This window comes from Gopherus flavomarginatus, chromosome 6 (assembly GCF_025201925.1).
Source record: "Gopherus flavomarginatus isolate rGopFla2 chromosome 6, rGopFla2.mat.asm, whole genome shotgun sequence".
In the NCBI taxonomy this organism is placed as follows: Eukaryota; Metazoa; Chordata; order Testudines; family Testudinidae; genus Gopherus; species Gopherus flavomarginatus.
The window spans coordinates 42,255,286-42,269,523 of record NC_066622.1 but is presented as its reverse complement, the minus strand read 5'-3'; the positions used below and the strand labels follow the sequence as shown (position 1 = coordinate 42,269,523).

The following is a 14,238-nucleotide window of genomic DNA, read 5'->3' as shown; positions in this document are numbered from 1 at the left end:
AAGTACACCTCCACCCAAAAAACCCCTCACAAACACACCACTATAGACAGGAGTGTTTTTAAGTAGATAACCTAAAAGGTCTTTAACATCTCTGATTTGAAAATAAAGTACTATTCAGATAATAAAGACATATAATTAAACTGTCTGATGTCAGTTTTGCTTTGATACTTTCTTGATTGCTTTTACATTAACATAAGTCAGATCATATCAAGATTATGTTATGCTTTCTAATGCAGGGCAGTAAAGGTGCATCACTCAATTCAGTTACATTACACAGAAAAGTAATTCAGGAAGAAATTAAGACGACAGTTGTCGCCATAAACAATATATTTCTAACCACAATCACTGGTTTTGAATTAACTCCGATGGATGCATTATCTCCAGCCGGAGTTCCCTTTGATGCCATATGAGACAAACCAAACAGAAACACTCCTGCAGGTCTGACGGATGCCAAAACAAGCTAACTGGGGAAGCAAAAGCCAGGCTGGGCGCTGGGGTCCGCCTGTCCATATTCAAGGATCAGATCCTCTATGACCACTCCGGGCTCGTGTCCTACAGCTCTTCCTTGGACACGCTAGCGGGATGGGGACCCTCATGAACAGCGAGCAGAGCAGAGCTGAGCTGAGCGTACCTTGCACGATGTCCCGATGTACCTGCGCGCACAGCCCGGGCCCTCGCACCCCCTGGCCCGGCGGTTTGTGGGTCCCACCCCCGGACAGTCTCGGGAGCAAGAGCTCCGAGCACAGCCCCCACCCCAACGGGGGGCTAACGGTGTCCGATCCCAGCTGCCCGCACTGCCTCCCCAAGGCAGCCCCTACCCGCCCGCGGGGCGACAGGCGAGTCCGTTACCGCGCTAGCTGCCGCTCACACAGCGGCCAGAAACCAAGCTCCGCCTCACCGCAGCCTGCCCACCCTCTCTGTCCCCGCCAGCCAGCGCAGCCAATCGGCGGCGAGCAGTTTTTCCCACTAGCCAATCAGAGCACGGCCAGCTAGCATAATTCGCTACGGCAACCCTGGAGGAAAAGCTAGAGAGCGGCCTAGAGCCGCTGGATGTAAGAGTCTTAGCGATTGGCCAGCTCCGTAAATTTGTCAGTGGTTGGTCACGCGCCCGGGTGAGGAATAAGGCCTAGAACCGCAGGCCCTCAGCAGCCCGTTGTTTCTACGCACTAGTCCGGACTCCTAACGCGCCCAAGTACCAGCTGCGGTATGTGGAGGCTCCTTCGTGGGAGAATGACATGGATAAAATGTGGGGATAAAGGACAAAGCAACCCACGTCCCGAACAGTGTGGCCCCTGACAGAGCGTGGCCTGTTAACCTCACAGCCTTACCAGGTGACATCACAGCACATGACATGGCCTGGCTTGCTGACATCATAGTCTGCTCTCCTGACATCACAGCACATGGCCTAGCCTGCTGACATTACTGCTTGTCACATGACATGGCCTGGCAATATCATAGCACATAACAGTACCTTGCTTGGTGACACCACAGCACATGACAGGATCTGACTGAGTAGCACCACAGTGCTCTGGGTTGAAGCACCATGGTGCAGCGTAGCATGTCATAGCTTGATTTCTTGGTACAATGACATAGCTTGACCTGATCTGGCAGCATTATGGTGTCGTGACACACCAGGGCCTAGACTGACAGTATCATGGCATTATGACATCATTTGGTAAAGTAGAAGCACCATAATGGGTTCTGGCATTGTTTGCCAATGTTGTGCTGCCATGACACTATGGCAACATCACAGTGCCACGATACATCATAGTGTTACATGTCTGTATTCTGATGTCTTGGTATTTTGTACACGCATTCCACCCTTATTTGATTATATGTTCTTTCTATGGTGGCTAATGCCCTGTACCAATTCAATAATATATGGGAGGGTACACTTTATACTGTATTTCAGCAATAATTGTACAAAGAAGTATACATGTTGTGAATTTAAGATTTTGCAGTAAATGTGATTTGCATCCCACAAATGGCACATTGCTGCTTAAAGTTGTTACCTTATATTTTTCATGTAGTTTTTCATTATTTCCATTAAACATAGATGGTCACCCTTTGGTAACTCCGAGCTCGATTGTTGTGGAGGATCACCTTGCCCCTGGGCAAGACATCCAGGTCAGCACTACACTATAAACTTTTATCAAAATGGTGATGTTGGTTAGGGTGTGATTTTTTGCTACATTTCTGTACCTGCAAAAATCCTTCTGTAGATGCATTTATACTGGCATAAAAGTATATTTACTGGTTTAGCTTATTTTGCTTGGGGAACTAATATAAATTGGCAAAAGCATTTTGCTGGTAAAGCTGCATCTACACTCAGAGGGTTTCCTGGTATAGCTATATTGCCGCAGCTATATCAGCAAATGTTTTCTAGTAAGAACTAGGCTTCAGCCTTTGTGTATCTCAGTTTCCCTTCTGTAAAATGTGGATAACAACACTTACCAATCTTTGTAAAACACTTGGAGATATCTGGGTGAAAAGTGTAAATTATCATTTTCTGTATCATCACTGTATCATTCTGAGTGTCATTGCAACTCTGTTAATTTAGTCAATGACTTTAACTGTAGCCTCCATGCAGCGAAACTGATCCATTCTTAAAATGGCTTCTATAACAGATCATCATTTCTTTTCACTTGCTTACTGCCTAGTTTTGCTCATAATCTGTTTTGGTGGTATAAACCCTACAGGATCCAAAAGGTGGCCCTTAAAGCCCTTGTGACACACCGTCCCCAAAATTCCAGTTTCTCTAATGAAGCAACACAATGTCTTCATGATGGAGAGGGGTAGTGCAAGGACCCAGAAGTGGTCTCTGGAAATTAAAGAGGAGACTGGACAGCTGCCCTTAATTTTCAAAAGGCTCATCCAAAGAGGGCAGTCTCATAGGAAAGTAGGCATTACCTGATGATAAAAAATTTTAAAGTCTGAGGAAGTACGTTAAGCAACTTTTTTATGTTTACTTACTTTGTGTTATGAATTGTATTTGATTAGGTAGTCAGAAAAAAAAAAAACTGAAGAGAGTTTTTTGTGTGTTGGCTCTCCAAAAATGGATAGTTAGATCTCTCTTCTAAAGAGAAGGGGGTTTTTTTCTGATGAAAAGATCTCTTATTGCTTGTAGGAAGTATACTGGACTAGGTCTTGGCCATGTAGTCCAAGTAATAGAGAAACTTACTTGTTATTTCCACCTAAGGTATGGCTGTTTTGTCTTTAAGCACATTTCATAGAATATCAGGGTTGGAAGGAACCTCAGGAAGTCATCTAGTCCAATCCCCAGACAGCTTTTTGCCCCAGATCCCTAAGTGGCCCCCTCAAGGATTGAGCTGACAACCCTGGGTGTAGCAGACTAATGCCCCCCCCTCCCCCCCCCACACACACACACCACTTGACCCTAAAAACTACATTCACTCTGAAGTGGATGTGACACGTTAGCATGGAATTTGCAGGGTGTCACACAAAGCTGGTTCTGGGATCTGATTTTCAAGGAAACTGAAATACAAGAGAAAGGGAAACTGAAATAGTTTGAGGAAAATCCCCCAATAACTCTGTTAATAGTGTTGTTGTAGCCATGTTAGTCCCAAAATATTAGAGACACAAGGTGGGTGCGTTAATATCTTTTACTGGACCAACTTCTGTCGTTAAAAGAGACAAGCTTGCAAGCTATCCAAGCTTAGACTTCAATGTTAATACAGGTCTTTTTAGCACACTAGCAGGAGTTCTGCTATCACAAGTGTCTGTCTGTCCAGGCTGGAAAGCTCACTTCCAGCTTCAGTGTAGCCATATCCTGAGTGGCTGAGTATGTTGTCTCTGAAACATTCCCATCCTCTGACAAGTCAGGGACTGAAAGATGGAGAATTTAAAAAAAGATGTGATTTATAAAAACAACTGTCAAGAGAATAAAACGTATTGGCAGCAAATTATGGCAGTGATACATTCTTTACAAACCTTATGTTGATATTAAAAGATTGTTGACTAAAAGCAAATGTAGTAACAAAAATAGCTATCATGAAAACCGCTCAAAGCACTCTACAAATATGGATATACTTAAGCCTCACAATCACTCTCCCTGTGTGATGGGTAAATATTTTAATACCTGTATTACAAATGGGGGATGAATGTCAGTAACAGAGAGATCCTGTTTCAGGGGACTTGTTACCCGCACACAATTCTCTGTTACACATTCTCTAGAGCAGGGGTAGGCAACCTATGGCACATGTGCCAAAGGTGGCATGCGAGCTGATTTTCAGCGGCACTCACACTGCCCGGGTCCTGGCTGCCGGTCCGGGGTGCTCTGCATTTTAATGTAATTTGAAATGAAGCTTCTTAAACATTTTGAAAACCTTATTTACTTTACATACAACAATAGTTTAGTTATATATTATAGACTTATAGAAAGAGACCTTCTAAAAACGTTAAAATATATTAACGGCACACGCAAACTTAAATTAGAGTGAATAAATGAAGACTTGGCACACCACTTCTGAAAGGTTGCCGACCCCTGCTCTAGAGCAACCACCTTTACCTTTCCATGCGCTCAAGGCATAACCCTGTTAATTTAGGCACCCCTACCCTTTCCAAGTTCCTTGGACTCTGGGCAAAAGGCACCCATCCTTACCCAGTTACTAGGGCTTCTGCAGGTTTGCAGGACCTTTTATCAGTGAAAGAGCCTTACACAGTAATATCCTTATCCTCTATTTATTAACAATTACCAAACAGAATACACATACTAAGCATACAATGCTATGCTAACCAATCCCGATCATGCAGGCGGGACTTTCCCTGTTGGCCAGGCAAGGTTGGTCTTGCCTGGGTTCAGGTTACTGCACATCATGGTTGTGCAGAGGATTCTTAGCAGCTCTGATCTTAGGCTGTCTCTTAGAGGTGAGTTCTTCTTCTTCCAAGTCTTTTGTTCTCCTTTTTCTTTTGCTGATCTCCTTCTTGGACCCCAGTTTATACAGTGAAACTTGAGTCCTGCTTAGCTATACCTTAACCAATCCTTTCACTAAAATATTACTAAACAAATCTCTAACCAATCCTGACATATTGTAAAACAATTCTTTAACCAATCATACCCCACCACCTAAATTAATTTACACCTAGCAAAATTAATTATGTAACGGACAGAAACATCAAAGAACCAGACAGAGACCATACAGATAAATAACAGAGAAGTGGGTACCATAAAAACAAAAAAAATAAAGAAATGGGGATTTCACAACCACAACTATTGATAAGTGATTGTTGCCAGACAAAATGCTATCAAACAAAGTTTTCTTTAACAATCTTTAGATCTGTTTCTTTATCTGGTTATGGTGGGTACTATTAGGGCAGGATCATCTTCTTAACAGCCCAATATTACACTGTTTTAATGTAATTTAGATGGAATGCGAGGATGTGATGTTCTGCTTCTTGGCTCATGGCTGCTGCTTTCCTAATATGGCTTCAGACAAAGGCCTCAAACCTTACAATATGACTACAGAAAAAGGCCTAATCCTCACAAACTAAGTACTCAATGGCAAAGTTTATACCCTAGATCCTAGGATACATAATAGGTAAGAAGTTAGAAGTGGGAGGCCTATCTCATGGGGAGCTATTAGGCTGAGTTCATCTGAAAGTAGTTTGATAGCCTTGGATAGGTTCTATAGATGTGAAAATATTAAAGAAGCAAAGTCCTTCAAATATTTAACCATGCGCTTAATTTTAAGTACACAGGCTATGTAGGCAATGGAACTATTTTTTATTTAATATTAAGCATTAAATGTTTGCAGGACTAGAATAATAGTGAAAAACAAAGCTAAGAGGTATCAGATTTATTTAATTCAAATAATAGTTTGAAGGAAATTGCTATATTTTCCTTTTCAATGTTTTATGAAGTGCACAAATTTTATTTTAAAACTTTTATCTTTAGGCTTCAACAGTAGCATAAATTATCATGGTGATTGATCTAGTGTAACAAACTTAATAGTGAATATTGTTTTTGGTTTTCCTTCGAGTATAAGAGTCTTACTATTACTTTATCTCAGTGCCTCAGTCAGGAGTTTTATTCCTACTTATACTCACAAGGGTGCTGAAAAGTCTGATATTTAGTATATCCAAAATACACTCCAGGGATGAGTGGATGACATGAAATGAAGAATAACTTAAGGAATCATCAGAGATGAAGTGTCATTCTCAATCCCCAGAGTAAGAGTACAGCATTGTTCTCTCCATGCTTTCCAGTGCTTGGTTGTGGAGTGATACAGCCTTGAAAGAAACTGCCTGTCCTTTGAACTGTGTTAATATGGATCTAAGAGTTCATGCCTTAGTGGCAGTTTTTCCTTATTGAAGGGAATGGTTAGGGGAAGGTTCAGATTTCATTTGGTAAAGTCAGTTTGCTTTTAATGGTACAATGGCAAAAAGAAAACACACAGCACCATCAAGTTGTGCACATAGCTAGCCATTTTAACTGTGAAGCCCTACTAATCTTACCCTTTCCTCCGCTCCACCTTCCCTCTTATGGATTGACCTTTACTTTTAATGTCATATTTCACATTCGATTGTAAACTCCTTGTACACTTGTTTGTATAGTATGATGGACCACTGACTTTGATTGGGGCCTATGTACCCTAGAAAAGTGCAGGTGTTAAAGCTATAAACACAAATACTCTGACTGTCACAAAAGATGCTATAAGGACATTTTGATAGGCCAGGATAAAACCCGAGAAACTAACTTTTCCCTAGCAGTGAATAACAGCAGCTTCTCCCTATAACCTGCTAAGTACTGTATATACTCATTCATAAGCCGAACATTTTTGGTAAAAAAGTGATGCATCAAAGAGCAGTGGTTGGCTTATAAATGGGTCTACACCAAAATTTGATTTTAAACTCTGTGGAATCATTGAATTGAATATCTAATACATTGTCATTTTGTTTACCTGGAGCATCTGCAGGCATGGAGCCCCTCAGCTCCCAGTGGTCGCAGTTTACCGTTCCCAGCCAGTGGGAGCTGCGGGACGTGGTGCGCTACTTCCCGCAGCTCCCATTGGTTGGGAACGGCAAACCATGGCCACAGAGAGCTGAGGGACTCCATGCCTGTGAACGCTCTAGGTAAAGAAAACGTCCAGGCCCGCTAGCAGCTTACCCTAATGGGCCAGGAGCCAAAGTTTGCCAACCCCTGAAATATAGGATCGGCTTATGAAAGAGTCGTACAATTTTTGCTATTTTTACCTAACCATCTTGGGCGGTCAGCTTATAAACGAATGGGCTAATGAACGAGTATATACGGTAACTCAGCTTCTTAACAAGAGAGCTTCTTTCCATGTGGTCCTGTTAGCTCTCTTATAGCCTGACCCCTATCAGAATGGGCCCAGGGCCTCCCACAGGAGCATCCATATAAGAAGACAGCAAACCCCTTCCTTTGGAGGGTTCTAGGTGCCAGATAAGTTTGGATAGGTTTTAACTTCAGTGAAACCATGTTCTCAGGTAAACACCAAACTAAGGAAGTTTCAATACAGTTTGTAGGTGGATAAACCAGAGTGACTGTCCTATACTGGGAGAAGAGTTGTACAAGAAAAGTTGAGATAAAAAGGCCTTCCCTGCAGCTCTTTGTTTATCCCCAAATTAATTCTGATTTACTTTTCTTTAGGAAGATGAGGTCCCTTGCATGCAATCTAGGTGGAAAGATCAGAAAGAATCTATTGTTGCATGTAAGGACTTATTGATTGTCAAGAGTGTTTTTGTCTTGTTTTTAAAAGAACCTCAATGTGTTAGTACTGTATTGGGCAGGTAGGGTAGCTGATTAACTTAATTTCTGTCAGAATCTTTTTTGTGTACTGCTCTCCAGGCCACATACCAAGGAGAAGCAAAGATGACAGCCAGCTTTTTTTTTAAGCCTCTTTGAGATACTCTTTATTAATTGTAGAAGATGTGTAGTAGTGTTTCAGTAACTTGAAATATCTTAGAACACATTAGTGTCCTGGAGCTTGAGTTTATAAGCAGATGCTATCCTACGTTTGCATCTAATTAAATAACTGATTTATAAATAGTTGCTACTGAACAACTTCTGTTCTGGAAGTTCATTCCTGGTACTATGTTAGATTACAGCTGAGTGAGACAACTTAAATCAGTGTTGTTCCAGCAGAGTACTGTAATCTTCTGAGACCTTTTTTTTTTTCACAGAAATACTGAGTATTATATTGAATAATTAGTCTTTTATCTGAACTTCATAAATATCAAGTATTATCCCCATTTCACATACAGTGTGTGTAATGAGCTCTGCCTATAAAACAATGAAGTGCATGACCCTCTAGTTAATAGTCATCAACTGCTGCTGCCAACAGTTCAATTTCTGACAGTGTTAAAGCTCTTTTAGTTAAACTTTAACGTACATCAGAGATGGAGTTTGAGTATATTCATTTTTGGAATGGCCTTTGAATTTCTGTAGTCAGAAGCATAATTGTATCCCTTCTGAGAGGCTAGGAAGAGGTATAATGTGGACGCGTTTTCTTCTTAAACGGCAGAGACAGCTTTCAAGAGTCACCAAACCCTTCTATATTTTGGGCCATAGACCTTATTGGGATGGATGCAGGGAGCCTGAATTCTCAAAGTCAGCCCTTAGTGGCTATATGGGCAGGAAAACAAGCACATTTGTGTCTTTAGTCTTGATTTTATTGCTCTGGGATTTTTTTTCACGCTTTGATTTCAGAGGAAGCAGATTGACTCTGCTCCATTACTGCATTTCTGTGACCTATCTGACTATTAAGTTTGGGATTTAACTAGTTACCTCAGTAACTGAAGTTTTGCCAACACTAGAAAAGGTTTGCTGGTGTAGCTAGTGGAAACACAGCTTATATAAGCAAAAAAATACCAGTAAATAAGCTATACCCGTGAAAGGATATTTTTGCCAGTGAAAGTGCATCTACACTAGATCTTTTGCCAGCATAGTGATGTTGGTTTGGAGTGGTGAGGGAAAATCACACCCCTAACCAACCAACATACCTATGCAAAACCTATGCTGGCAAAACTTAAGTGTAAACTAGGTCTAAATCCATGGGCATTGCAAGAGTAAGGCCAAGTCTACACTGCGGACATATATTGGCATAGCACTGTTGGTCAGGAGTATGAAGAAGTGTGATCTCTGACTAACATAGCTGTGCCACCAGAAGCCCCTAGTGTATATGCAGGTAAACAGGCAAAACTGGGCTTTTCCCAGCACAGCTTCTTTTGCTCATGTGTGTGTGGAGGATGGTTTTATGGTATCAATAAAAAAGTGTAGCTTTGTTGATATAGCTGCATCCAATCTAAAAGCACTTTCCTGGAATAATATAGTCACAGTGGTATTCCTACACTACTACAATGCTCTTAGTGTAGACAAGGTCTAAGTAAAACTACCAGAGTTTAATGTCAACACTTGGACAATGATTTTGAATTGCTGAAACCTAAGTTTGACTCTATAATAGATTTGGTGCACTATTTTAATCAAGTGTAACATTTCTCATTCATGAATCTTGCAATTCCATTAGGACAGGAAGTGGGCACTGTCACTGAGTTTGTTTTCAAAACAAAAAAGACAAATGACTGTAAGTACAATCATTTTTTGGTCATCTGTTTCTAGTCCTGTTGTTTGTATACAGTATTAGTCACTGTTGATGGGTTGGGCAGTATTGACCTTTATAATGGAGTAAGACAAAGTGGAGGAGAACATTGAATTCCTGTGTTTTTAGTTGTATCATGTGATTACAAATATTCATTTTGTTCAGTTTCAAAGTGACTAGGAGTTTGTCTCATTAAAGGAAGGAAGCATGTTGTCTGTACAAACAGAACCAGGGTGAAGAGATTTTAACTACAAACTTAGTGCAATGTGGATGTAATAATTTCAATACCTCAGAAGGTAGAGTGGCAGAAGCTAACAAAAATAAACTGAGATTAGGCCAGAATTCAGTTACAGTTCAGTGAGGAAATATTTGACTTATGCTACAAAGGACTCAAAAAGACACCTGCTCTCTTCCAGTACATAGTGGAATTCTGGTTGTGTCTTAATGTTATAAGACTTCCCTTTTGATTCTCCGTGCCTTACACACTTGATGAAACAACCTATTTGGGCCTGAAATTTCACATCAGTCCTAGGTCAGAAGAGAGATTGTTTCCCAAAAATTTTAAGTTAATTGAGCAACATGTTCTGAAGTGAAGGAATGTGGAAAAATCAGCAGCTTTTCTCTTCTTGAAAAATTAATCTAACATCTGTTCCCAAAATTTGCTTGCTGTAAAGATTCTAAACTTATTACATATTGATAACCAGTAAATTAATGTAGTGTCTTGGCTGAAATTTTGTTGGAGTCACTATTTTTAGTTCTCAATGAATACTGTAACTTCTGTTTTGCAATTTTATATGTACCTCTAGGCTTTTATGATTTGTAGCAATAATCGTCTATAAAATCCACAGATGAAAATCTTGCAAGACTTAAGTACAATGACACACATAGCTAGATGTGATGTGCAAGATCTATACACCACTAGGACAGGCAAAGAAGACGTGAAGAGATTAGGAAAGGAAAGAAAACCTCCTGTACTCTGAAGAAGTTGCTACCACTTTCATTATTATGAGAGGGCCCTCCAGCTGGGTCTCATTAGCCAGCATGATAAAAGAAAGCAGTAGCATGCAGTCTTTCTTCCAGAGAGGAAAAATAATACCCTCTTTCCATTCTCTCTAGGAGAGAACTTAAGGTAGGAAGCCCATGAAACACAAGGCCATACAAAGTCTATGAGGAGAAACAAAATCTCTCTCCAAATGAGGCCCTGTTAAGGGCTGAAGCCTGTGAAACAAGAGATGGTCTAGAAGCATTAGCTTTTGCAGGGAACAAAAAGGCCAGTAGCTGTCTGAACTTAGGAAAAAGACAGACCGTTTCTAGAACTACTGTATTTCCCCAAGGACAAAGTTTAGAGGACCTGTTTAATTTCCACTTCCATGAGCACAAAGAACTCTGGTAATCCCAGATATAAGGTCCTAACTTCCTTGAAATAAGTGACTGGATGGATTATTTCCACATACAAAGAACTTTAATTATGAGCCTTTGAAGACCCTTGTGTTAGCCAACAGGAGCAGCTAACTGGGGAGTTTTGCGAGGGAGTTTAGAGGAGTGTGAGGGGGGCTAGATACACTTAACATTCTTTAAATTTACAACCAAAAACACCCCTTGATAAAAACAAAACATCAACAAAGGAATGAGCTGCAGGAGAAAAAAGAAAATGAAGGCAGAAGTCATGCAACAGAGTGGGGGCTATCCCAATGCAATATGCACGATTACCTGCCCTATGGGCAGGTGGAGTTATGTGTGCATTTGGTGCAAGTTGCTCCTAGCTCTCAGAGACCATGTATGGGCTTTGGAGATCAGAGTGACTGAACTGGAGGAGCTAAGAGAGACGGAGAGGTACATAGATGAGACTTTCTGGAACACAGTAGAATGGTCAGACCCCCCTGTCTGACAGCCTTTGTGCTGTTGAGGAGGATGTAAGTCTCAGGGAAGGAGAACATCCAACTGAAGCTGAGGGAAATGATCCCATAGTTGGGACTCTCCTTCCAAATTATGTTGTGGTATCCTCTCACACTGAGGATACCTCTTCAGGGGAGGGAACTCCAGTTATTAGGAAGAGATTGCGATTCAATCATTAGAAATGTAGATAGCTGAGTTTGCGATGACCAGGAGAACCGCATTGTGACTTGTCTGCCTAGTGTGAAGGTTGTGGATCTCTCGAGACATCTCTAGATAGACTTATGTGTAATGCAGGGGAGGAGCCAGAGGTCATGGTACATGTAGGAACCAATGACATAGGGAAGGATAGAAGAGAGATCCTGGAGGCCAAAGTTGTGCTGCTAGATAAGAGGATGAAGTCCAGGACCTCCATGGTAGCATTCTCTGAAATGCTTTCAGCTCCACACACAGGGCCAGTTAGGCAGTACTGCAGGTTCTCAATGTGTAGATGAGACAATGATGCGGGGAGAAGAGGTTTTGATTTATTAGGAACTAGGGAAACTTTGGGGGAAAGGGGAGCTTATACAGGAATAATGGGCTCCACCTAAACCAAAATTTCAGAACTACTAACTGTAGTCTGTAACCTCTCATTTAAATCAGCTTCTGTACCAAATGACTGGAGGATAGCTAATGTGAGGCCAATTTTTAAAAAGGGCTCTTGAGGGGATCCTGGCAGTTACAGGCCCGTAAGCCTGACTTCAGTACCAGGCAAATTGATTGAAACTATAGTCAAGAACAAAATTGTCAGACACATAGGTGAACATAATTTGTTGGGGAAGAGTCAACAAGGATTTTGTAAAGGGAAATCATGCCTCACCAGTGTACTAGAATTCTTTGGGGGGGTCAACAAGCATGTGGACAAGGGGGATCCAGTGAATATAGTGCACTTAGATTTTCAGAAAGCCTTTGACAAGGTCCCTCATCAAAGGCTCTTAAGCAAAGTAAGCTGTCATGAGATAAGAGGGAAGGTCCTGTCATGGATAAGTAACTGGTTAAAAGATAGGAAACAAAGGCTAGGAATAAATGGTCAGTTTCAAAATAGAGAGAAGTAAATAGTGGTATCCTGCAGGGTTCTGTACTGGGCACAGTCCTATTTAACATATTCATAAATGATCTTGAAAAAGGGGTAAACAGTGAGGTGAGGAAAATGAGCAGATGATACAAAACTACTCAAGACAGTTAAGTCCCAGGCAGACTGCAAAGAGCTAAAAAAGGATCTCACAAAACTGGGTGACTAGGCAACAAAATGGATGATGGAATTCTGTGTTAATAAATACAAAGTAATGCACAATGGAAAACATAATCGCAACTATGGATCACTTGATGATTACCTGTTCTGTTCATTCCCTCTGAAGCACCTGGCATTGGCCACTGTTGGAAGACAGGATACTAGGTTAGATGGACCTTTGGTCTGACCCAGTATGGCCATTCTTATGTTCTTAAATTACTGTTTATAACAAACTAAAGAAAGCTTGCCTAGCCAAACGTTGTTAGGATTTAAATTCCTTATTTGTTTTTTACATTATTGCTCATGCTTCTGAACCTTCACTGCTAGGGCAAACCTCTTAACTGACATTTGAATCCAAATTGCAGGAACTTATTTTTAAGTTGCACACCAAATAACAGATACTTTTGAGGTGAATAAGTCTTAAATCTCATTGGGAGTTCATCTCCATCTGACCCCAAAATCTGCCTCTAGGGTGTGATTAATACTTGGATGGAAGCTGTTTCCCTATTAAGTTGAAAACACTATTTTTCTTCCCACCCCTAGATAAAAGTCACATCAATCCCAGTAATACTGATTTCAGTGTTTGCAGTTAGGAAACTCAAGAATGACTGTAAATGTGATTCACTCTGATCATTACCCAGCTCCGTGACTCCCTAAGGCTCTCTCAAACTGGCTTTTGTCTGAGGCTGAAAAGAATGAAAAATGTGGAGAAGGCGAGAAACAGTCGGAGACCATCATACTTAATCTCTAAAATTCATGTTTGGTCATTTGGGGTGTATATTAAAGCAGGCTTCTTAAATGGCCATTCCCAAGGACTCTGAAGTCTCCCCGGAGCTCACACACAAAGGGAAAGCCCAGTACAGCCCCTAACTGTGTGTGTCATGGATAAGCCCGGTCTCCTCCTCCTTTCACAGCCTCTCCCTCTCTGCGGCCTGCACAAGCGGTGCATGTTTTCACGTCAGCCCCGCAGCTCGGGGCAGAGGAGGAACCTCGCACTTGGGTTACCCCGTTCCAGACGTGTGTTTCTCCAGCCGCATAGCCTGACACGACAGTGCGCCGGGGATGAGGGAGTGCGCCCCTCTCATGCACGCTGCAGGCACGGCTCCGCCTACCCCAGCCAGTCCCTCGGGGGTTGGCACCCCTCGCTGTCATTCTCGCTCGTGGTGTTTACCTCCTAGCCAATCCTATTTCCGGAGTTCGGGTTGCCCCCTCCCTCTTCAACAGCCCCTTGGCTCGGGCTCCAACCCCTCCTCCCACAGACATACACAAACGGCGCTTTTATTTCCGCCAGCTCACGGCAAATCAGGACGGGAGCGTGCTCTCGGGTCCGCCCCCCCCGACTGTCATCCAATCGGGGTGCAGAGGCCGTTTGTGTGTCTTGGGGCTTGGACGCCGTTCTCTGTGACGCATGGGAGCGGGGCGGTGCCATTGGTCCTGATGGCCCCGCCCCAAGGAGGGAGGATCCCTCACTGTTTACTCGAGCAGCTTCTGCCGCGG

At 42.0% G+C, this 14,238-nt stretch overlaps 1 protein-coding gene across 4 annotated transcripts in view; it reads right to left on the bottom strand.

The window, feature by feature from the left end:
- ATRIP (ATR interacting protein) overlaps positions 1-901 on the bottom strand; it is a 32,100-nt gene extending 31,199 nt beyond the window's left edge. For 3 of the 4 annotated variants that reach the window (XM_050957759.1, XM_050957757.1, XM_050957761.1), the window contains exon 1: positions 632-843. The gene's annotated coding sequence lies outside the window, so the exon portion shown is untranslated. The other variant, XM_050957758.1, reaches the window with a different exon arrangement.
- Positions 902-14,238: the final 13,337 nt, after the last annotated feature.